Source organism: Pristiophorus japonicus, chromosome 9 (assembly GCF_044704955.1).
Source record: "Pristiophorus japonicus isolate sPriJap1 chromosome 9, sPriJap1.hap1, whole genome shotgun sequence".
Classification (NCBI taxonomy): domain Eukaryota; kingdom Metazoa; phylum Chordata; class Chondrichthyes; family Pristiophoridae; genus Pristiophorus; species Pristiophorus japonicus.
The window spans coordinates 224,808,735-224,835,065 of record NC_091985.1 but is presented as its reverse complement, the minus strand read 5'-3'; the positions used below and the strand labels follow the sequence as shown (position 1 = coordinate 224,835,065).

At 46.2% G+C, this 26,331-nt stretch overlaps 1 pseudogene; it reads left to right on the top strand.

Moving 5' to 3' along the window:
- LOC139274173 (zinc finger protein 585A-like) overlaps positions 1-26,331 on the top strand; it is a 101,260-nt pseudogene that overhangs the window by 16,209 nt on the left and 58,720 nt on the right.

Below are 26,331 nucleotides of genomic sequence, written 5' to 3'. Positions count from 1 at the left end.
AAACAATTCTAGACGATTTGTCAAGCATGATTTCCCTTTCATAAATCCATGCTGACTTGGACCGAATCAAAGATAAAAGTTGAAAATGTTGTGGTATCTTCTGGTCTCTGTAAATCAGTGCTGTGAAATAGAACTGTACCCCCTTTAGAGTCTGTGTCAGCATCATTTTCCCACCTCAGTCATCACTATGTCCCTCTGCAAAGATTACTAATGCCGTCCCAATTGGTGCCAGATGAGAACTCCCCTGCCATTGTACCAGGAGAAGAAAGATGCAGAGCCAGTCACTTTCTTCGGTAAAAGATTTGTGGAGATGAGCAGTCATGACTCCACTCTAAATTGCACAGGGCATATTCTAGTACGCAGTGCATTCTGGGTACCGATGTCTGCCATTGGCGCCTAAAATTACTCAACGGATCCTTTTAAGATCAGGCCAGAGAGAATCGCTTTGGTGAATTATTAATTTAAATGAAGTATTACTATGTTTTTTCCTTGGCTGCAGTTGGGGTCTGTCTCTGACTCATGAGAAGTGAAAGTGGATAGACGAATGTGCAGCTCGAGATCTGGATTGCGTTTATTTCTGTCCCATCCAGCGGGACCGATAGAATGTCTTGGCGGGCCAGATATGGCCCATGGGCTGTATTTTGCCCACCAGTGATCTAGGGGAACAGATGCACAAATCATCAAAAGCAGGTTAACAAGGCAATGGAAATGTAAATAAAGCACTGGGTCTCATTTATAGAGTAAGAGAATTGCAAAGCAGAGAAGTTTTGTGAAACATATATAGAACCTTGGTTAGACCACACTTGGAATACTGTGTTCAGTTTTGGTCTCCATATTATGAAAAAGATATACAGGCACTGTGGCTGTTGCAAAAAAGATTTCCAAGGATGACACCAGAAGTGAGAGGTTTATAAGTATTCAGAATGGCTGAACATGCTGGGGCTCTTTCTCTAGAAAAGAGAAGGCTCATAGAGATCTTTATAATTATGTAGCTGTTTGTTAGGATAGATGTAGAGAAGATGTTACCACTTGTGAGGAGTCCAAAACTAGGAACTAAATATAAGATAGTCACTAATAAATCCAATAAGGAATTCAGGAGAAATCTCTTTACCTAGAGAGTGGTTAGAATGTAGAGCTTGCTAGCACATGGAGTTAAGGTGAATAGTTGAGCGCCTTTAAGGGGAAGCTCGATACATACATGAGAGAGAAAGGAATAGAAGGATATGATAGGGTGAGGTGAACTAAGGTGAGAGAATGCTCGTGTGGAGCATAAACACCGTCATGGACATGTTGGGCAGAATGGCCTATTTCTGTGCAGTAAATACTATGTAATTCTATTGTAAATTCTGAAAAGACATGGTACAGCACTCGAAACAATCTTCAGCAATGAGGTGGGTGTCACAGAGGGTCAAAATACTGACCTTTCACCCCTACCAATCTGAAGGACTTGTGTAAAATGAATGTGGTGAGTTCAAACACAGTCCTTGGTGAGAGGTCAGATTTGTACCAAACCAGGCCCGAAATCGGCAGACGGACTGACGAACAAGTGCCTTTAAAAGTCTGCTTAATCCCTTTCAGTCCACCTACATCCTTAACCCGTGTGTGTGTTTCAGCATGTCTGTGTGTGTGTGTTTGTCTTTGTGTGTCAATATACAGACACAGAACCCAACCTAAGAAAAATCAGTTAGTCTGAGTCTTGAATGTTTCAGTTGAGCTCCAGCTTTTTGGGGGAGAGATTTCCAAATTGCGACTGACCTTTGTGTGAAGAAGTGCATTCTGGCCTCACTCCTGAACGGCCTAGCTTTAACTTTTAAGTTTATTCCCCTTGTTCTGGACTCTCCCACCAGATGAAATAGTATCTCTCTATCATCTTTAAACATGTCAATGATATCATCCTTCATTTTCTATCTTCAAGGAAGTAAAAGACTTGTCTATGCCACCTGTCCTCCTAATTTAATCCTCTTAGCCCCGGTATCAATCTGCTGAATCTGTGCTGCACCCCCGCCAAAGCTAATACATCATTCGTGAGGTCCAGAACTGAACACAATTCTCTCAATGGGCTCTTCCTTTGCATGGTTTAGTTTGCGCGGATGCAATTCATCCAGTCCTGAGGATTTATCGTTTCTACATTTTCCTAGTTTATAAATTCAGGAACAGAAATGGTCTGGAGTAGGGCTGGGGACAGAGTGACAGTACTAATGCCAAGGTAATGTAGAGGGTGCTCAGTATTGTATGTGCCCTGGGAGTGCTTGATAGTGACATTGGAGATAAAGTGGAGGAAGGAACAGGCCATTCAGCTCCTCGAGCCTGTTCCCCCATTCAGTGACATCAGGGCTGATCTGTCTCTTAACTCCTTCCACCTGCTTTACCTCTGTATCCTTTTATACCCCTGCCCCGAAAAATCTCTGCTTGTCCACAGCTCCGAGCTTCTCGCCAGTTAGAGAAGTGTATGTGTGTCAATCTTTGTGGCTGTGTATGTGTTTATGTATATATTTTGATATATGAATGTGTACGTGCTTGTTTTTGTGCTTCTGTGGGTATGTCTCTACGTGTGTGTATGTGTCTGTGTGAGATTGTCTCTTCCTCCTTGTTCTGTTGCTCACTAAATACAGTTCAGTATCAATGTGTCTCGGCCATTCACCTCCCCAGAAAGTGCTGAATTTTCTGTTTCAATTGGTGCATTCTGATCAATTTGATTCTGGTATTTAACAGCAGAAAACAACTGCTGCAGAGTCTCAGCAAATGAATCTCTATTTGGATTATTTCACCAGTCCTGGCAACTGCTCCACAGGAACAGGAGTAGGCCATTGAGCCCCTCGAGCCTGTTCCCCCATTCAATGAGATAATGGCTGATCTGTGACCTTACTCCATATACCCACCTTTGGCCAGATCCTTTAATACCTTTAGTTAACAAACAGCTATCAATCTCCGATTTAAAATTAACAACTGACCTAGCATCAATTGGTGTTTGAGGAAGCAAGTTCCAAACTTCTACCACCCATTATGTATAAATGTGTTTCCTCATTTCACTGCTAAAAGTTCTGGCTCTAATTTTTAGATTGCCCCGAGTCCTAGAATCCCCAACCAGCGGAAATAGTTTCTCTCGATCTACCCCATCTGTTCCGCTTAATATCTTAAACTTCGATCAGATCAGCCCTTAACCTAAATTCTAGGGGATACAGCCCTAATTTGTGTAATTTTTCCTCATACCTTAAATCTTGGAGTCCGAGTATCATTGTGGTAAATCTACGCTGCACTCGCTCCAAGGCCAATATAACCAGAACTGCTCACAGTGCTCTAGGTGTTGGCTAACCAGGGCTTTGTATAGCTGCAGCATAACCTCTACCCCCTAGTATTCTCGTGCTCGAGATGTAAAAACCAGCATTCCATCAGCCTTTCTGATTATTTTCTGGACTTGTTCATGACATTTTAATGATCTCTGTACCTGGACTCCCAAGTCTCTGTGGACTTCCACTATTTTTAGCTTTTTACCATTTAGAAAGTCGCTCTTGTATCCTTTTTAGGTCCAAAGTGGATGACCTCACATTTGTCTACATTGAAATCGATTTGACGCAGCTTTGCTCATTAACTTAATCTATCGCTATCCCTTTGTAATTTGATGCTTTCAACTACACTGCCTGCAATGCCATCTTTCTTTTGTGTTCAGCGGCAAATTTAGATATATGACTTTCTATTGCCATCAACTAAGTCATTAATAAATACTAGGAATAGTTTAATCCCCAACACAGATCCCTGTGGGACACCACATCCTGCCAACTTGAGAACCAACCTTTGTCCCTACCCTCTGTCTCACCGCTCAGTCAATTTCCTAACCAGGTCAATAATTTGCAATGAATTCCTACTATCACCAAATTCCTCCACCCTGCTTGCGATCCACTTATCTGTGATGTTACAAAAAAAAGCTAAATTCCAATCTGGTGATTATTTACCTTACCGAATACCTACCAGTGAATTCGTATTATCACCAAATTAATCCACTCGGCTTGTGTGAACGATCCAGTGATGGATTCCCACCAGCCCGAGCTCTCTCTCTAAATCTACTGGGCCTTGTTTTCCATTATTTTTGACAGCTTGTGTCTGTTTTTGAAGCAGTTTGGTCATTTTGTGCATTTATCTGAAACTTTTGAATAATCGGCAAGCGATTCGTACTGATCTGCTGAGTTTATTTCCAGAGGACACCTATGCCACGAGGGAGCAGGTTTCATAGCCAGGTTAAAATAGAATAAACCCAAACTCACATTCCAGAGATTGACAGGTACAAAAAAAACCTACACTCACATACTAGAAACTGACAGGTAGAGTAAAACCCGCACTCGCATAGCAGAGACTGACAGGTACAGAATAAAACCCACACTCACACATTAGAAACTGACAGGTACAGAGTAAAATGCACACTTTCACAACATAGACTGACAGCTACAGAATAAAACCCACACTCTCCCACCATAAACTGAGGTTAAAACCCACACTCGCATATTAGAAGCTGACAGGTCGAGTAAAACCCATTTTTGCATAGCAGAGACTGACGAGTCCAGAATGAAACCGACATTCCCATAGCATAAACTGATAGGAACAGAATTAAACCCACACTCACATAGCAGAAACTAAGAGATAAAGAATAAAACCCACACTCACATAGCAGAGACTGACAGGTACAGAATAAAACCCACATTCCCATAGCAGAGACTGACAAATACAGAATAAAACTCACACCCAGTTATCAGAACAATAATATGCAGCAAGTAAAACCCATAGTCCCCTATCAGAAATGGCAGGGACACACTCACACACCAGAGACTGATGGAAAGAGTAAAACTCTCGAGGAAATCACACTCCAGTGTCCGGCTCACCGAATCATTTTGTTGGTAATTCGGATTATAATTAAAATTCTCTCAATGTGGCCCATTTAATTAGTGATAAAAGCAACTTGTGAAACAATCCCATTTTTGCTGATTTAAATAGTGACAAAAAGATGGTCTGAGCATGCACTAAATACATGCTGCTTCCCGCTCTCACTGCCCAGTGTTTAAACCGACGGGAAGGGCCCATGTGAGCTCCCCTCCTCCAGCTCTGTCAGCGGCTGCCGTTTCCTCTGTACTGGGCTGATGATCGTTGAACACATCAGGAAGCGGAGATATCCCGGGCCCGAGTAAGGGAGCAAACAGCAGCCTCCTTACAGCAGCTCATCACATTAGCACTGAGTCCACAGATGGGCTTTGAGTCGGGGTAAGTTCAGCGGCAGTCGGGGGCTGTCTGTAAGAGGTGGTGTGGAGCAGGAATTAGTTCTGGAACATGGAGTGAGTGGGGGAAGGGAGAGGCCATTCTCGGGCTGTGTGTGTACGGTGTAAGGTAACAGAGAAAGTAAATCACCTCGCTCTTTCAAATCAGTGCTGCTTTCTTTCCGCAAATCAGTCGTGAATGTTCCTGATTCAGTTCCAATCTCACAGTGTCTGTTGTTCTTGGACATTGAACAGTGGAAACACAGCCTGACTGAGGAGTGTCACGAAGTGCATCTATTGCAGGCACCAGGAGAGGAGTGTGAAAAGAGACACTTCAATAATCGGTTATTTTGTTTCGGTGTGTTGAATTCTCTAGAACCGTGTTGCAGGTGATCAAGAGATACATTGTCGCTCCCTCAGATACATCTGTGACATTCTGTTAACTGTACAGGCTCTCAGCTCTGTTTCATTAGACTGAAAACAATTGTTGTACAGCCCTGATACCTGTGGTTATAATCCAGGAAGCGATTCAGAATTTTACAGATTGTCCCATGGAAGTGGGAGATGTAAACCTGGACTGTGCCAATCGGGTGTTCCCATTCATGGACCAGTGCTGGGTTTGGGTTGTGTCTGGATGCTGATAACTTACTATCGAACCGTCTGACACAGCTGGTGTGGGGAATCTGATCACTCGCCACACCTCCGCCACAACCGTCCCGCTCCTCTGCTCATGGTCGTGGCGGAGGTGTGGTGAGTGATCGAGGCGGAGGGGCATTGAGGGATCATGGCTGAGATTCGGTGGGTGATCGTGGCGGAGGTTCGGCGAATGTTTGGTGTGGATGTGCGGTGGGAGATCATGGCGGAGGTGCGGCGAGTGTTTTGTGGCGGAGGAGCGACGAGAGATTGTGACGGAGGTGTGGCGAATGAGGGTACAGGGCCCAGAAGAGCCGATGGCCCAGGGGCAGCACAGGCCAGCCCACACTGGGTCTGTGCGCACTAGGTCTGTGCAGCCGAGCAGGTCTCCAGTCCGGGTCTACCCTTGCCACTGGATAAAGTCCGAGCTCTGTCAAGCCCGTGTGGTGGCTGATGTGCAACGGTCACCACACGTTAAAAAAATCCACGCACAGGCATCTTCCACCCTTTCAATTGGAGTCAGGACTGGAATATCAGGTCCTTCATTGAAACATCTGTGAACTCACGTGGAAGCAAGTCATCCTGGTTCGAGGGACCGCCTATGATGATGATGATGATGATGAGAGTATCTGAGTGCCGCTGTACTGCAGTGAGGTCAGACAATGTCACTGTTTGTATCGCGCATTCCTCTCTCCAGATACTTTACTTTATTATAAAGAAACACATTAATTATAACTTTATTGTTATAGTCTACAGGCACCTGTCCATGACTTGTACCTAATATTTTTCTCATATTATTATTCTCAGAGCAAAATACTTCACCCCCAGAATAAATGTGATCTTTCCGCCACCTGGAACACAAGGAACAGTGCAGGCAGCTCCCTCTCTCACACAGTAAGTACATTATCACTCACAGAGCACAGAGACACAGAACTGACCTCAATCATATTGTCACAGGCAGCAGAAGCTGTCTAGTCCCACAGTGATCCGAATCCCAGAGTTACATTATGAATCCCACAGTCACTTGGAACAGTACAATAAGATGTTGTTTCAAAGTCCAAACATATTGCTCTGAGAGGCAGATCCATTTTCACTCCCTTACTCACACACAAGGACTGACTGACACGGTGTCAATCCACACTGGTGTCTGTACACTGACTCTCAAACCCAGCAACTAACATACAAGAGCAGAGAAACGGAGGTAATGGACTGAACCAAACCTCCTCCTGAGATAATCACAGATAATCTCAAACTAGCATAGGCATAAAGAAGGAACAGAATCCAACAGTCACACAGCAAGAATAGCTGGCAACAAGAGACTGTCAATTACATAACTCTCGCACTCACACACATCACCATTCTAACAGAGACATAGTGAACCCCACACCTACAAACAGTGCCGGGGACTGAGAGACACAGAATGGATCCCACACCCACAAACAGTGCCAGGGATTGAGAGACACAGAATGGACCCCACACCCACACACAGTGCCAGGGACTGAGAGACACAAAATGGACCCCACACCCACAAACAGTGCCAGGGACTGAGAGACACAAAATGGACCCCACACCCACAAACAGTGCCAGGGACTGAGAGACACAAAATGGACCCTACACCCACAAACAGTGCCAGGGTTTGAGAGACACAAAATGGACCCCACACCCACAAACAGTGCCAGGGACTGAGAGACACAAAATGGACCCCACACCCACAAACAGTGCCAGGGTTTGAGAGACACAAAATGGACCCCACACCCACAAACAGTGCCAGGGACTGAGAGACACAGAATGGACCCCACACCCACACACAGTGCCAGGGACTGAGAGACACAAAATGGACCCCACACCCACAAACAGTGCCAGGGACTGAGACACAGAATGGACCCCACACCCACACACAGTGCCAGGGACTGAGAGACACAGAATGGATCCCACACCCACACACAGTGCCAGGGACTGAGAGAGACAGAATGGATCCCACACCCACAAACAGTGCCAGGGACTGAGACACAGAATGGACCCCACACCCACACACAGTGCCAGGGACTGAGAGACACAGAATGGATCCCACACCCACACACAGTGCCAGGGACTGAGAGACACAGAATGGATCCCACACCCACACACAGTGCCAGGGACTGAGAGACACAGAATGAATCCCACACCTATAAACAGTGCCAGAGACTGAGAGACACAGAATGAATCCCACACCTATAAACAGTGCCAGAGACTGAGAGACACAGAATGGATCCCACACCTATAAACAGTGCCGGGGACTGATAGACACAGAATGGACCCCACACCCACACACAGTGCCAGAGACTGAGAGACACAGAATGGACCCCACACCCACACACAGTGCCAGGGACTGAGAGACACAGAATGGACCCCACACCCACACACAGTGCCAGGGACTGAGAGACACAGAATGGACCCCACACCCACACAGTGCCAGGGACTGAGAGACACAGAATGGATCCCACACCCACACACAGTGCCAGGGACTGAGAGACACAGAATGGATCCCACACCCACACACAGTGCCAGGGACTGAGAGACACAGAATGGATCCCACACCCACACACAGTGCCAGGGACTGAGAGACACAGAATGGACCCCACACCTACACACAGTGCCAGGGACTGAGAGAGACAGAATGAACCCCACACCCACAAACAGTGCCAGAGACTGAGACACAGAATGGATCCCACACCCACAAACAGTGCCAGGGACTGAGAGAGACAGAATGATACATACTCTCGGGCACAGTGAATGACAGATTGAGATTGAATCACAATCACATATGGTAACAGACTGACTGACTGGCAGATATCGGTTAAAATCCACACTCACATATCGGAAAGTGACTGGTACAGAGTAAAATGGATATTCACATAACTTTTATTCTGTACCTCTCAGTTTTTGTTAACACATTCTGTAAACCAGCAGATACAGAATAAAATACACACTTGCATCCCAGAGTCAGACAGCTATAAAGTAAAACACACACTCACATACCAGAGACTGGAAGATATGACTAATATCCACACTCCTGTACAAGAAACTGGCAGGTACTGATTAAAATACACAATCACATCCTGGAAACTAACAATTGGAGAGTAACAACAACAGACAAATACCAGAAATTGACAGATAAAGATTAAAACCAAACTCACATTCCAAAAACTGACAGATACAGAGTAAAGCCCACACTCACACCACAGAGAGTGACACATACAGTCTATGACACACTCACGTGAGAAAATGACAGCTACAGAGTCAAACCCACATTCACATCCCAGAGAGTGACAGCTACAGAGCAAAATCAACAGCCACATAAAAGATACTGATCGATGCAGAGCCAAACACACGCTCACATCCCACAGCCTAACAGGTACAGATTAAAACAGACTCACACATCAGAAACTGACAGATACAGCACAAAAGCAGCACTATCACAGCAGAAACTGGCAGGTACAGATTAAAACCCCTATTCATATACTAGAAACTGACGGGTACAAAATAAAACCCAACTCAGATTTGAGAAAATGAAAGTTACAGAATACAACCCAGACTCACATCGCAGATATTAACATACAGAGTAAAACTCTCATTTTCATCCCAGAGCCTGAATGATAGAGGAAAACCACACTTGCATACCAGAAACTGACAGATACAGAGTAAAACTCTCACTCTCACATCAGAGACTAACAGATACAGAGTAAAATCCACACTTGCATCACACAGAAAGACAGCTATAGAGTAAATTCTGCACTCCCATATCCGAGACTAAGCTATACAGAGTAAAACTTACACTTACATAAAAGACAATGAGAGATACCCACTCTCAGATATCATAAACTGACAGATACAGGCTAAAATCCACTCTCGCATATCAGAAACTGCCAGGTACTGATTAAAGCCCACGTTAACATACGAGAAAATGACAGGTACAGAATAAAACCCAACTCACATATCAGAGTCTGAATGATAAAGTGTAAAATCACACTCGCATAGCAGAGAAAGACAGCTATAGAATAAAACCCACTCACATACCAAAGACGTGACTGATACAGAGTAAAACGCACACTCACATCCCAGAGACTGAGAACTACATAGTTTTACCGACATTCCTATACCGGAAACAGACAGGTACAGACAAAAAATTAACACTCACAATCCCAGAAACTGGCAGGTTCAGAGGAAAACCCATGTTACAAATTCAGAAAATAACAGGTACAGAATAAAACTCACATAACAGAAACTGACAAGTACAGAATAAATCCCCAATCACATACGAGAAACTGACAGGTACAGGATAATACCCACATTGACATACCAGAGACCGACAGGTACAGAGTAAAATCCACACTCACATCCCGGAGACAGGCAAAAACAGAGTGGAACTCGCAGTCACATTCCAGAAGCTGACATGGTGTATAATAAAACCCACTTTTGCCCACCAAAAACTGAAGAAAGAACAACACTCACGTAGCAGATACTGACAGCTGTAAGAGAATAAGAAATAGCAGGCGGTAAGGCCGCTCGAGCCTGCTCCACAATTCATTACATTCATGGCTGAACTTCACCCTGAACTCCTGCCTGATACCCATTTCCCTTGATTCCCTTTGTTCTCTGTCTTGAATATACTCAATGACTGAGTGTCTCAGACCTATGTGTATAGAATTCCAAAGATTCACATTCCTCTGAGTGAATACATTGCTCCTCATCTCAGTCCTAAGTGTCCGATCCCTTATCCTGAGACTATGACCCCTAGATCTAGACTATCCAGCAAAGGGAAACATCCTCACAGCATCTACCCTGCCAAGACTTCTAAGATTTTTTTTAGGTTTCAATGAGCTCAGCTCTCATTCTTCTAAACTCCAGAGTGTATAGGTGCATTTCACTCAATCTCTCTAACCCAGGATTCAATGTTGCACCCCCTCTAATATCCTTCCTTAGGCAATGAGACCAAAACTGTGCCCAGTAATCCAGGTGTGGTCTCACCAAAGCCCTACATAATTGCAGCCACATTTCTTTACTCTTATACTCCAAACCCCTTGTAATAAAGGCCAACATATCCTTTACCTTTCGAATTGCTTGCAGTAGCTGCAAGTTAACTATATGTGATTCGTGTACAATGACACTCAAATCCTCCTGAGTAACTACATTTGCTAGTCTCTCCTCTTTTAAACATTCTGCTTTTTGATTCATATAAAATTTAACACACACTCGCATCACATAGTCTGATCAATACAGTGTAAAACCCACACTCACATCCCATAATCTGAACTATACAGTGTAAAACACACACTCACATCCCATAGTCTGAACTATACAGGGTGACAGATTGAGCAGAGACAGCGGCCTCTGAGCTTCCAGATCCACCTCCAAACTTCACACTCGAGCATTGAAATACTTGCCTGCTCCCCACCACCCCCGGCCACTCGTCTCCCCGCCCAGTGTTTAAACCGACGGGAAGGGCCCATGCGACCTCCCCTCCCCCAACTCTGCCAATGGCTGCCATTTCCTCTGTGCTGGGCTGATAATCGTTGACCACATCAGGGAGCGGAGATATCCTGGGCCAGAGTAAGGGAGCAAACAGCAGCCACCTTGCAGCAGCTCATCGCGTTGGGACTGTGTCCGCAAATGGGCTTTGTGTCAGGGAATCGGGGGCTGTTTGTAAGAGGCAGAATGGAGCAGGAAGTAGTTCGGGAACATGGAATGAGTGGGGGAAAGGAGCGGGGATATCCCGGGCTGTGTGTGTACAGTGTAAGGTAACAGAGAAAGTTAATCACCACACTCTTTCAAATCATTGCTGGTTTCTGTCACCAAACCAGTAGTGAATGTTCCTGATTCAGTCCCAATCTCACCGTGTCTGCCCTTCTTGGACATTGAACAGTGGAAACACAGCCTGACAGTGAGGATGTGAGGAGTGTCACAAAGTGCATCTATTGCAGGCACCAGGACAGAAAGTAGACATTTCAAATTTGGTCATTTTGTTTCGGTGCGTTGAGTTCTCCAGAACCGTGTTGAAGGTGATCGAGAGATACATTGTCGCTCCCTCAGATACATCATGATCCGGGCTCTGTGACATTCTGTTGACTGCACAGGCACTTAACTCGGTTCCAATAGACTGAGAACAATTGTTGTACAGCTCAGGTACCTGTGGTTATAATCCAGAAAGCGATTCAGAATTTTACAGTTAGTCCTATGGGAGTGGAGGATATAAACCTCGATTGTATTAATCGGGTGATCTCATTCATGGACCAGTGCTGGGTTTGGGTTGTGTCTGGTTGCTGATAACTTTCTATAGAACCGTCCTACACACCTGGTGTGGAAAATCTGAGTGCCGCTGTACTGCAGTGAGGTCAGACAAGGACACTGTTTGAATCACGGTTTCCTCTCTCCAGATACTTTACTTTATTATAAACATATACATTCATTACAACTTTATTTTATATTTTCCCCATCAGTTGTCCATATCATAACTAATATTTTTCTGGTATTATTATTCTCAAAGCAAAATACTTCATTGAGCCAGTATAAATATGATATTTCTTCCACCCAGAACACAAGACAAAGTGCAGGCAGCTCCTTCTCGCATACAGTAAGTACAGAGCGCAGAGACACAGAGACACAGAACTGACCTCAATCCTGTTATCACAGGCAGCAGAAGCTGTCGGTCCAACAGTGATCCGGAGTGGCTGAGTTTCATTGTGAATTTTACAGCCACAGAGCGGTAGGATCAAATGCTGTTTCACTATTGAAACATATCACATTCATATACCAGATACTGAAATATACAGAATAAAACCCACACTTGCACACCAGAAACTGATGGGTATAGATTAAACCCACATTCATAGACCAGAAACTGACAGGTACAGATTAAACCACACACTTTTTACCAGAAACTGATGGTTACAGATTAAACCCCACACATAGACCAGAAACTGACAGCTATGGGATAAAACCAACACTCAACTACCAGGAACTGACAGGTACAGATTAATCCCCACTTTCACATATCAAAGACTGAAAGGTACATCTTAAAACCACTCTCTCATACCAGAAACAGACAGGTACAGAATATCACCCACACTCACATACCAGAAACTAATAGGTACAGATTAAAGCCCACAATAATAGACCAGAAATTGATAGGTACAGATTAACCCCACACTCATATACCAGAAACTGATATGTACAGATTAAACCCACACTCACATACCAGAAACTGACATGTACAGGTTAAACCCCACATTCGCATACCAGAAATTGAAATGTATAGAATAAAATACACACTCACATATAAACTGACAGTTACAGAAAAAATACAGTCACGTATCAGAGACTGACAGGTACAGATTAAAGACCACACTCACATACCAGAAACTGACAGGTACAGATTAACCCCACAGACATATACCAGAACCGAGAGGTACAGAATAAACCCACACTCACATAGCAGCTGATAGGTGCAGATTAACCCACACTAACATACCAGAGACAAATGGATACAGAATAAACACCACACTCAAATACTAGAGAGTGACAGGTACAGATTAAAACCCACAATCACATAACCGAAACTGAGAGGTAGAGAGTAACCCCAACAATCATATACCAGTAACTGACAGGTACAGATTAAATGCCACATTCATATACCAGAGATAGACAAGTACAGAATAAAATGCACACTCTCATACCATAATCTGACACCATCAGTTCTGGTGAGATCCAGACCGCCGTGCGCCTGCTGCTGCCCGGGGAGCTGGCCAAGCACGCCGTGTCGGAAGGGACAAAGGCGGTGACCAAGTACACCAGCTCCCAGTAAAACTCCACGCTGTCCTGAGAGAACAAACCAGAAACACAACGGCTCTTTTAAGAGCCACCCACAACCTCTCTGAAAGATCTAAAGCGCATCACCCTTTAGACTCAATTTACTGTAATTATTTCCTTAACAAGTGTGTTTGGGAACCTTTGCAGTTCCAGCTGTGGATTTAGTTTTGAATTCTCATAAGCAGCTTCACTGTCTGGTTCGACGTTAGGACCGCTGTTGAATTTCCCGCCATTCATGCTACAAACACGATTCCTTGTCGCTCGTTCCCATTTACAGCGCCTGCCGAGGAATTAAGAGCTTGTTTAGGGAATGAGGCTCAGATTTCAGTCACCTCATTCTCTCGCAAGTCCTTTACAAGTTTTTTTTTCAATTCCTGTTACGGTCAATCCGTTTATTAACCCGGGACTCCCTGCAATGTAAAAACCCAGAATGGGAGTTCGTACAGAGACCAGAACGGGAGCAGTGTGAACACTCTATCCCTCTTCCCTTTTCACAGAAGGGCTCCCAGTTCTGGTCTCACTCCCACCTGTGCGGAAGATCAATCCATGATTTGTGATTCCCAACTTTTACACAGTTTGAGCTGGAATGTGTCCTGTTACAGAATCAGTGGGGATTGATTGCCGTCCGTTGCAGACAGATTGACAGTGAATGCGAATTTAATTTTGATTGTAACAGCCTGGAATTAGTAAGGGAAATATGGAATAAAATAAAAGGAAGTAAAACCTGTTTGTAAACCTTTGGCTAATGGTGCATTTATTAACATAATCCGCACTTTAAAAAATTATTGGCGGTGTTTTTGAAATTAAAAATCGTTCGAGGTGTGACTGTTGAGGACAGGAATTTCCGCCCTCGTTTCATTGGTGGTCTCAACAGACAGTGGGTAAGGCGAGAGATTAACATTCAGCGGCGGTTTCAGTAAAGAATCATCATGACTGGAGGAGGTAAAGGAGGCAAAAGACTGGGTAAAGGCAGAGCCAAAGTGCTCCGTAATAACATCCAGGGCATCACCAAACCAGCCATCCGCCTCCTGGCTCGCCGTGTCAAGCGGATCTCGGGCCTGATCTACGAGGAGACCCGCGGGGTGCTGAAGGTTTTCCTGGAGAATGTGATCAGGGATGCGGTCATCTACACTGAACACGCCAAGCGCAAGACGGTCACTGCCATGGGTGTGGTGTACGCTCTGAAACAGCAGAGCCGCACTCTCTATGGATTCGGCGGCTGAATAACGTGACCCTTTCTCCCAAACACAACACAAAGGCTCTTCTCAGAGCCACCCACCTCCTCACAGAGAGAGCAGTGACCTGGGGAACGGGGGCGAAATAGTTGATTTACATTTTGTTCTGTATAGATATGTTTTTTGCCAAGATCTATATTGTGGTGTTAGGTGTTTTAAATCAACATATACACGATGGACAGAATGTCCTTTTAGTCTTCAAATCATAGACATTTACGGGACATTCCAGATGAAGGTAATACTGAAAAAACTAATGTAGTTAGAACATAAAAACATAAAAACATAAGAAATAGGAGCAAATGTAGGCCATACGGCCCCTCGAGCCTGCTCCGCCATTTAATACGATCATGGACTCGGGTCTACTTCCCTGCCCCATATTCCCTTATTCCCTTATCATTAAGAAACTGTCTGTTTCTGTCTTAAATTTATTCAATGTCCCAGCTCTCTGAGGCAGCGAATTCCACAGATTCACAATCCTCAGAAGAAATTTCTCCTCATCTCAGTTTTAAATGGGCGACCTCTTATTCTAAGATTAAGCCCTCTAGTTCTAGTTTCCCCTAGCAGTGGAAACATCCTCTCTGCATCCACCTTGTTAAGCCCCCTCATAATCTTATATGTTTCGATAAGATCACCTCTTATTCTTCTGAATTCCAATGAGTAGAGGCCCAACCTACTCAACCTTTCCTCAAGTCAACCCCCTCATTCCGGAATCAACCATGTGAAACTTCTCTGAACTGCCTCCAAAGCAAGTATATACTTTTGTAAATATGGAAACTAAAACTGCATGCAGTATTCCAGGTGTGGCCTCACCAATACCCTGTACAACTGTAGCAAGACTTCCCTGCTTTTATACTCCATCCCCTTTGCAATAAAGGCCAGATTCCATTGGCCTTCCTGATCACTTGCTATACCTGCATACTAACCTTTTGTGTTTCATGCACAAGTACCCCCAGGTCCCGCTGCACTGCAGCACTTTGCAATCTTTCACCATTGAAGTAATAACTTGCACTTTGGCAGAAAAAAATCAAAGAGCATGACCTCACACTTTCCAATATTATACTCCATCTGCCAAATCCTTGTTCACTCACTTATGTCCTTTTGCAGAATTTTTGTGTCCTCCTCACCCATTGCTTTTCCTCCCATCTTTGTATCGTCAGCAAACTTGGCTGCGTTACACTCGGTTCCTTCTTCCAAGTCGTTAATATCGATCATAAATAGTTGGAGTCCTAGCACTGATCCCTGTGGCATCCCATTGGTTACTGATTGCCAACCTGGGAATGAACCATTTATCCCCACTCTCTGGTTTCTGTTTGTTAGCCAATCCTCTATCCATGCTAATATATTACCCCCAACCCCGTGAACTTTTATCTTGTGCAGTCAGTAACCTTTTATGTGGCACCTTGTCAAATGCGTTCTGGAAGTCCAAATACACCACATCGACTGCTTCCCCATTATCCACCCTGTTCGTGACATCCTCAAAGAATTCCAGCAAATTTGTCAAACATGACTTCCCCTTCATAAATCCATGCTGTTACATCCATGTTACAGCAGTGACAGATAAGAAAGGTGTTGAATTAAACGATGGGAGGAAGGCAGCATCAGGGCGGAAGGACAGTGAGGGTCCCTTGCCCTCATAGAAGGACTCCCAAGTCCTGATCAGAAGTGACCCTCAGGCAATCTCGGTTACAAACCGGTCAATGTCTCGAACATGTAAAAATGTAGATCGACAAACACAGCTGTTTAGATTATTGAATGTATATATAGAAAAAAACGTGAATGAACCTTCCTCATAAGTCCGGCCGTCATTAACCATTTTTGCTTGAGAGCAGAATAGAAACATAAAGAACAGAGTACAAATCGGGAGGGGATGTAATTGATGACCTAATTTAAGAATTTGAGATTGTGGCGAGCAATAAATCTGATTGGATGTTTAAAGATACCAATCAGAGATACAGAACAATGGAAATTGACAACGCGGCCAATGAACCAATCACAGTCATTGCCTTCACCCATCCTTCATTAGCATAAGGTTGTGGGCGGAGTGTGAGGCTGCCTATATAATGCGAGCCCGGAGCAAAATTTCCTTCATATCTGTAACTGACTGAACAAGACGATGCCTGAGGAAAAGAAACCAGCTTCGAAAAAGGGTGCCAAGAAAGTCATCAAGAAAACACCACCAAAGGGCGGCAAGAAGCGCCGAAAGTCGAGGAAGGAGAGTTATGCTATATACATCTACAAAGTGATGAAGCAGGTTCACCCCGACACCGGCATCTCCTCCAAGGCCATGGGCATCATGAACTCGTTTGTGAACGATATTTTCGAGCGCATCGCGGGTGAGGCTTCCCGCCTGGCCCATTACAACAAGCGCCGCACCATCAGCTCCCGGGAGATCCAGACCGCCGTGCGCCTGCTGCTGCCCGGGGAGCTGGCCAAGCACGCCGTGTCGGAAGGGACAAAGGCGGTGACCAAGTACACCAGCTCCAAGTAAAACTCCGCGTTGTCCTGACAGAACAAACCCCAAACACAACGGCTCTTTTAAGAGCCATCCACAACATCATTGAAAGAGCTGCACAAACACATCACCCTTTAGACTGAATTTACTGTAATTATTTCCCGAACAATTGTGTTTGAGAACCTTTACAATTCCAGCTGTAGATTTAGTTTTGAATTCTCATAAGTAGCTTCACTGATCGGCTTGACCTTGGTGTCGTTGGAATTTCCTGCAGTGAATAAACTACAAACACGGTCCCTGGTCGCTTTCCCTTTGTTCTCAGACCCGTTCATTCACAGCGCCTGCCGACGAATTTATTTTGGGGGGCGGGGAAACTCCGATTTCAGTCACATTCTCACTCAAGCCCTTTTCACGAGTTTTTTTATTCCGTTGCGCTCAGTCCGTTTATTAACCCCAGACTCCCCGCAGTGTAACAACCCAGAATGGGAGTTCTTAGAGACTAGAACAGAGGCAGTTTGAACACACTGTCCCTCTTCTCTTTTTACAGAAGGACTCTCCGTTCTGGTCTCTCTCCCACAGCAGTTCCTGTGAAAACAAGTTCACTTTTACAAAGATGGAGCTGGAATGTGTCCCGTTACAGAATCAGTGGGGACTGAGTCCCGCCCGTTACAGACAGTTTGAAGCTGAAGCCGAATTTAATCCTGATTGTAACAGGCTGGGATTTGCAAGGGGAACATGGAATAAGACAAAAGGAAACAAAGTGTTTTGAAGTATTTGGCTAATGGTGAAGTTACTAACATAATCCGCAATTTTAACAATTTTTGGCGGGATTTTTGAATTTAAAAAATCGTTAGGTTCTGGCTGTTGGGAACCAGTAATTTCCGCCCTCCTTTCATTGATGGACTAGACAGACTGTGATTGGTCATCGGAAACAGCCAATGAAATCCACGACAGAGTGACCAATCACAAGTTCGCTCCCTGCATCCCTCCAGAAGGTATAAAAAGGGCAAATATGGGAGGAGTTTCTCATTCCTTGTCTAAAACTGCGGATTGTGAAATGTCTGGAAGAGGAAAAACCGGCGGTAAAGCTCGGGCCAAGGCCAAGTCTCGCTCCTCCCGGGCCGGACTGCAGTTCCCTGTGGGCCGTGTTCACAGGCTCCTGCGAAAGGGGAACTACGCTCAGCGTGTGGGTGCCGGAGCCCCGGTCTACATGGCTGCTGTGCTCGAGTATCTGACCGCTGAAATCCTGGAGCTAGCCGGCAATGCGGCCCGCGACAACAAGAAGACCCGCATCATCCCCAGACACCTGCAGCTGGCCATCCGCAACGACGAGGAACTCAACAAGCTGCTGGGAAAGGTGACCATCGCTCAGGGTGGGGTGCTGCCTAATATCCAGGCTGTGCTGCTGCCCAAGAAAACCACCACTTCGTCCAAGACCAAGTAAAGCAGACAAGATATAAACTAATAACCCAAAGGCTCTTTTCAGAGCCACTCACAATATCTGTGAAAGGGCTGCTTACTGTATTAATGGAGACCTTCAGTTCAGGTACCAATAAATTGGTCTATTTCAGACCTGTATGCGGGAGTTTTCAGTTCCTGGTATCTGCATTATGGTTTTCTGCTCACACAAACTGTTCTAGTTAGCAGCTAATAATTAATCTACAGTTGTCAAAAATTGTATAAATACCGCAACCGGTTCCCTAAATATTATTTAATCTATCAATGAAAGCTGTATGAAGAAAGTCGGCGGTTATTAAAAGGGCCTAGTTTAATTCTGGTTTGAGTTTGAATGCTGGTTCTGTTCCCGGGATCTCCGGTCGTTCCGGCCTGTGTATTTCTCTCCTAAGCCGGTCAGTTTAGGCCTACACTGAGCAGCCAAGCGCAAGACGGTCACTGCCATGGATGTGGTGTACACTCTGAAACGGCAGGGCCGCACTTTCTATGGATTCAACGCGACCCTCTTTCCCCCAAGCACAAAGCAAAGGCTCTTCGAAGTGCCACCCACCGCCTCACAGGGGTGGGTGAGTGGGAGGGAGATATAGTTGATTTACATTTTGTTCTGTATAGATATATATTTTTCGCCAAGGTCTATATGTTTTAAATCAGCATATGCACGAAATATCCTTTTAGTTTTAGAATTATAGACATTTATCATAGAAGCTTACAACACGGAATGAGGCCACTTCGGCCCATCGTGTCCGTGCCGGCCAACAAAAGGCTATCCAGCCGAATCCCACTTTCCAGCTCTAGGTCTGTAACCCTGCAGGTTACGGCACTTCAAGTGCACGTCCAAGTAGTTTTAAATGTGGTGAGGGTTTCTGCCTCTACCACCCTTTCAGGCAGTGAGTTTCAGACCGCAGCCACCCTCTGCGTGAAGATATTTCCCCTCTAAATCCTCTACCAATTACTTGAAATTTATGCCTCCTGTGCTAAGGGAAATAGGCCCTTTACGGCACAGAAGGTACGGCATATTCCAGGTGAAGGTAACACTGAAACAACTAATGTAGTTACAGCAGTGACAGATAAGAAAGGTGTTGAATTAAACGGTGGGAGGAAGGCAGCATCAGGGCGGAAGGACAGTGAGGGCCTTTTGCCCTCATAGAAGGACTCCCAAGTCCTGACCAGAAGTGACCCTCAGGCAATCTCGGTTACAAACCGGTCAATGTCTGTCGAACATGTAGACATCGAGATCGATAAAGAACAGAATATGGCTCGGGAGGGGATGTAACTGATGACCTAATTCAAGAATTTGAGATTGTGGCGAGCAGTAAATCTGATTGGTCTCTTTAAACATCCAATCAGAGAATTACAGAATAGAAATTGACAACGCAGCGAATGAACCAATCACAATTGTTACCTTCACCCATCCCTCATTAGCATAGGGATGTGGGCGGAGTGTGGGGCTGCCTATATAATGCGAGCTCCGAGCTAAGTTTACGTCATGTCTGGGTCGGATTGAACAAGACGATGCCTGAAGAGAAGAAATCAGTTACTGCCAAGAAAGGCGCCAAGAAAGTGATCAAGAAAACACCACCGAAGGGCGGCAAGAAGCGCCGAAAGTCGAGGAAGGAGAGTTATGGTATCTACATCTACAAAGTGATGAAGCAGGTTCACCCCGACACCGGGATCTCCTCCAAGGCCATGGGCATCATGAACTCTTTTGTGAACGATATTTTTGAGCGCATCGCGGGTGAGGCTTCCCGCCTGGCCCATTACAACAAGCGATCCACCATCAGTTCCCGGGAGATCCAGACCGCCGTGCGCCTGCTGCTGCCCGGGGAACTGGCCAAGCACGCCGTGTCAGAAGGGACAAAGGCGGTCACCAAGTACACCAGCTCCAAGTAAAACTCCACTCTGTCCTGACAGAACAAACCAGAAACACAACGGCTCTTTTAAGAGCCACCCACAACGTCTCTGAAAGAGCTGCACAAACACATCACCCTTTAAACTCAATTTACTGTAGTTATTTCCTGAGCAAGTGTTTGACAACATTTAAAGTTCCAGTTGTAGATTTAGATTTGAATTCTCAGATAAGCGGTTTTACTGTCCGGTTCAACCTAAGCTTCTCTGATGAATTTCCCTCCCAGTAAACTATTCACTGTCCCTGGCCGCCTGCCAATGAATTATGATCTTGTTTTAGGAGGTGATACTCAGACTTTAGTCACCTCATTCTCTCAAGCCCTTTACAATATAAAAAAGATTCTAGTTCGGGTCAACCCGCTTATTAATCCGAGATTCCGAGTGCAACAGCCCAGACTGGGAGTTCTTACAGAGACCAGAACAGGGAGTTTGAACTCTGTGTCCCTCTTCTCTTTTCACAGAAGAACTCCCAGTTCTGGTCTCAATCCCGCCTGTGCGGAGGATCGATCCATGATCTGTGATTCCCAAATTGTACAAAGATTGAGCTGGAATGTGTCCCGTTACAGAACGTATGAAACTGAACCCGAATTTAATCCTGATTGTAACATCCTGGAATTTGGAAGATAATACGGAATACGGCAAAAGGAAATAAAAAGTGTTTGGAAATCTTTGGTTAATGGTGAATTTATTAACATAATCCGCATTGTAAAAATTATTGGCGGGGTTTTTGAAATTGAAGATTCGTTGGAAGTCGAACAGTAATTTTCGCCCTCTTTTCATTGGCGGGCTAAACAGACGGTGATTGGTCAGCGGAAAAGACCAATGAAATCCACTTCAGGGCGACCAATCACAAGTTCGCTCCCTGCATCCCTCCAGAAGGTATAAGAAGGGCAGATATGGGAGGAGTTTCTCATTCTTTGTCTGAACTTGTCGATCGTGGAAATGTCTGGAAGAGGAAAAACCGGCGGTAAAGCTCGCGCCAAGGCCAAGTCTCGTTCCTCCCGGGCCGGATTGCAGTTCCCTGTGGGCCGTGTTCACAGGCTCCTGCGAAAGGGGAACTACGCTGAGCGTGTGGGTGCCGGAGCCCCGGTCTACATGGCTGCTGTGCTCGAGTATCTGACCGCTGAAATCCTGGAGCTGGCCGGCAATGCGGCCCGCGACAACAAGAAGACCCGCATCATCCCCAGACACTTGCAGCTGGCCATCCGCAACGACGAAGAACTCAACAAGCTGCTGGGAAAGGTGACCATCGCTCAGGGCGGGGTGCTGCCTAATATCCAGGCTGTGCTGCTGCCCAAGAAAACCACCACTTCGTCCAAGACCAAGTAAAGCGGACAAGATTTAATCTAATAACCCAAAGGCTCTTTTCAGAGCCACCCACAGTATCTGTGAAAGGGCTGCTTACTGTCTTAATGGAGTCAGAGACCTTTAATTCATGTACCGATAGATTGATCTGTTTTAGACCTGTAAACATAGAAAATAGGTGCAGGAGTAGGCCCTTCGAGCCTGCACCACCATTCAATAAGATCATGGCTGATTATTCCCTCAGTACCCCTTTTCTGCTTTCTCTCAATATCCCTTTAGCCATAAGGGCCACATCTAACTCCCTCTTGAATATATCTAACGAACTGGCATCAACAACTCTGCGGTAGGGAATTCCACAGGCTAACAACTCAGTGAATAAGCTTCTCATCTCAGTTCTAAATGGCTTACCCCTTATCCGTACGCGGGAGTTTTCAGTTCCCGGTCTCTGCATTACGGTTCTCTGCTCACACATACACTTCCCGTTAACAGCGAATAATTGAACTACAATTGTCACTCAACACCTTTAAATATTCTTTAATCTGTCTGAAAACGAGAGAGTCGGCGATGATGAATTAATGTAGTAATAAAAGGGCCTAGTTTAATTCTGGTCTGGTTTGAGATAGTTTGAATGCTGATTTTGTTTTCGGGAGCTCTGGCCGTTCCCGGGTTGTGTATTTCTCTGCTAACCCAGTCAGTTTCGACCGCACTCCATCAGCGAGCGATGTACACATACAGGACCCGGGTCCATTGCAGTGATTCCCAGATCTGCCTGCCCCCATTCTCCGGCAACACCGAATGGGGAAATCTGTGCTCTGCCCCGGGGAACTTGGGGTCAGAGCGACGCAAAGCCGATGTCAGTTTCTGAAAATATTAAAGGGCTCATCAGTGTGAACCGAGCTGGTATATGATCACACGAGCAGTATTCAGTCCGACACCCTCTGCCCGTCCCTACAGCGGGTTAATGAACAACACGAAGCTTTGGTTACAAGAGATCGCAGCTCTTTCCTTTGCTGATTTGGTGGCTCTGAAAAGAGCCGTTGTTGCACTTGGTGCTGAAGCTCCGAGCCGGGGCAGGGGGAGTCTAGGCGCGCTCCCCGCGGATGCGGCGGGCCAACTGGATGTCTTTGGGCATGATGGTGACTCGCTTGGCGTGAATGGCGCACAGGTTGGTGTCCTCAAAGAGCCCCACCAAGTAAGCCTCGCTGGCCTCCTGCAGGGCCATGACGGCCGAGCTCTGGAAGCGCAGGTCGGTCTTGAAGTCCTGAGCGATCTCCCGCACCAGGCGCTGGAAGGGCAGTTTGCGGATCAGCAGCTCGGTGGATTTCTGGTAGCGGCGGATCTCCCTCAGAGCCACGGTGCCAGGTCTGTAGCGATGAGGCTTCTTCACTCCGCCCGTGGCCGGAGCGCTCTTCCGGGCCGCTTTGGTCGCCAGCTGTTTGCGAGGAGCTTTCCCTCCGGTGGATTTGCGCGCTGTCTGCTTGGTCCTGGCCATTTTCTGAACGGATCTCAACACAATCTGGGACACAGGGACTGGTAATGCAGAGCCGCCTCTTGTGCCTCCTTTTAAAGTGTGTGAGGGTCCGCCCCGGGGCTGTGATTGGCTGCAGCCCGACCGCCAATCAAGTTTGAACCAAGCACCAATAGTGAAAATGAAGGGCGGGGAATACTGGATCCTGATTGGCTGAACTGAAACTGACAGTTGGTCAATTTCAAAAAGCCCGCCGATTTCAGAATATCAACCAACAGAGATTAAATAAAATCTAATTTCCCGCCAGCAATTTAAGAATCCCGCTCTTAATAACGGCGATTGTGCCCCATTATAAGTCACCAATCCCATTCTGTCACATTCCGGTTTGAATTCTGTTCCATTCCCTGATCGGTCTGTACCGGGCGGGAATAAATCCCCGGTCACTGCTTCCTGTAAACATAAAGTCCCGCATCGATCCCGCCAGTGCCGTCCCATTTAACCGATTCTCACACAGAAACCTCACATGACAGGAATTATCTGTGTGGGGAGACTGTAATGTCTGGGACTGTGTATCCTGCCCAGTAATTGTGACTTGTCAGCCGGAGTTTTTGATCTCTCATATTTACAATAGTTGTAAAATATTTAATAATTCCCATATTCCTACAGCGACTACACTCCAAAAGTACTTCATTGGTCTTGTTCATTGGATGTGTTCGGGAGGGAGTTGGATGTGGTCCTTGCTGCTGAGGGGGGGGGCGGGGGTCGGGAAGTGGAGGTGCTGGAGTGGGTGATCAGCTGTGATCTTGTTGAATGGCGGTGCAGGCTCGAAGGACCGAATGGCCTATTCTACTCCTGCACGTATTTTCTGTTTCTATGTCTTGAGACGTTCGGTGGTGGTGAAAGGCGCTATATAAATCCAAACCTTTCTTTCCATTAATTAAACAGCCGAAACCATTTCCCAACCCAAATGTCCGCGCTCCGATCACCAGGTCGCTGCTCTCTCTGTGAACCGGTGGGTGGCTCTTAAAAGAGCCTTTGTGTTGTGTTTGGGGAAAAGGGTCGAGTTATTCAGCCGCCGAATCCATAGAGAGTGCGGCCCTGCCTTTTCAGAGCGTACACCACATCCATGGCAGTGACCGTCTTGCGTTTGGCGTGCTCAGTGTAGGTGACTGCATCCCTGATCACATTCTCCAGAAAAACCTTCAGCACCCCGCGGGTCTCCTCGTAGATCAGACCCGAGATCCGCTTGACACCGCCACGGCGAGCCAGGCGGCGGATGGCTGGTTTGGTGATGCCCTGGATGTTATCACGGAGCACTTTACGGTGCCGCTTAGCTCCGCCTTTACCCAGTCCTTTGCCTCCTTTCCCTCGACCAGACATGATAATGACTCTTCAGTTAAACTGCCGCTGAATGAGAAGTGAACTGCTGCCGGCTCCTTTTTATAGAGCCGGAGCCGACCTGACTGAGAAAGCGCAGAGTGAGAGAGGCGGGAAGGGGAGGAGACAGTCAAGATTGACAGACAGAGCAGTGAGCGGCCTCTGATCTTCCAGCTCCGCCTCCAGCTTTCTGCAGCCGCCAATTTCAAACCGTTTTCCGACAATAGAACCGAAACAGACTCGGAATTTATATTCAAGACTTCCAGGAACCTGAAGCTTTTAAATAAAGTCCCGTTACAATTAACAATCGCGAATATTCCCGCCGACATACAGCCCCTTCCCTGTCAATCTCAGACCTTGTTCCATCTCCCCACACTTCCTCTCACAGACGGGTTTAGCAGTTTACAAACACTTTATTCCAGCTGATTTGGAGAATGTGGTGTTTGGGGTTTGAGTTGTGAGGCGGGTATCTCCGCCAGTATCACCGTCTCACAGACTCTCCCCCTGAATCTGTGAAATGACAATGACCAGGAACTGAGACTGGAGCCGAACACATCCCCAGTTAATGAGGCCCGGGCCGGACATCCCATTCTCTGTGTTTTATTGCAGACACTGGGGGAGGGGTGAGTGCAGCCAATGTCAGCGAGTCATCAGGGATTCTGGCTTCATGTTCAATGATTTTTGTCTGAAATCTGAGCCCGGCCCCGGGACAGGGATCATTTGATTCGGGGTCCAACTCTTTTCTGAGAGGCGTGGGTGGCTCTGAGAAGAGCCTTTGGGTTCAGATGTTTACAAGTTGCACTTTTTATTTACTTTTTGAGCGCTGCTTTCTTGGGTTTTGCTGATTTGGCCTTGGCCCTCGGTTTTTCCATCTTTTTGGCCACCTTCACCTTTGCGCCCGAGGTCTTCTTGGGGCTCTTGGGCTTCGCCGCTGCCGCCTTCTTCCCAGCCGCCGCTTTCGCTGTCTTTTTTACTGTTGGCGCCTTCTTGGTGCTCGTTTTCTTGGCCGGAGATTTCTTGGCTGCTGGTTTCTTGGCCGGAGATTTCTTGGCTGCTGGTTTCTTGGTCGGAGATTTCTTGGCTGCTGGTTTCTTGGCTGGAGATTTCTTGGCTGCTGGTTTCTTCACTTTCCTTCCCACTTTCCCCTGGTTTTCCTTCTTAGCGACTTTGAAGGAGCCCGAGGCGCCCGTGCCCTTGGTCTGCACCAGGAAGCCATTTGTCACATTTCTCTTGATACTGAACCTGATCTGGGACCCGCGCTTCTCCACATCCACGCCTTTGGCCGCCAGAGCCTTCTTTATCGCGGTCAGGGACATCCCCTTGCGATCGCTGCCATCGGCCACAACCTTGAGGATCTGTTCACCCAACGTGGGGCCGGCTGACTTGGAGCGGGGAGCCGCCGCCTTCTTCTTGCGG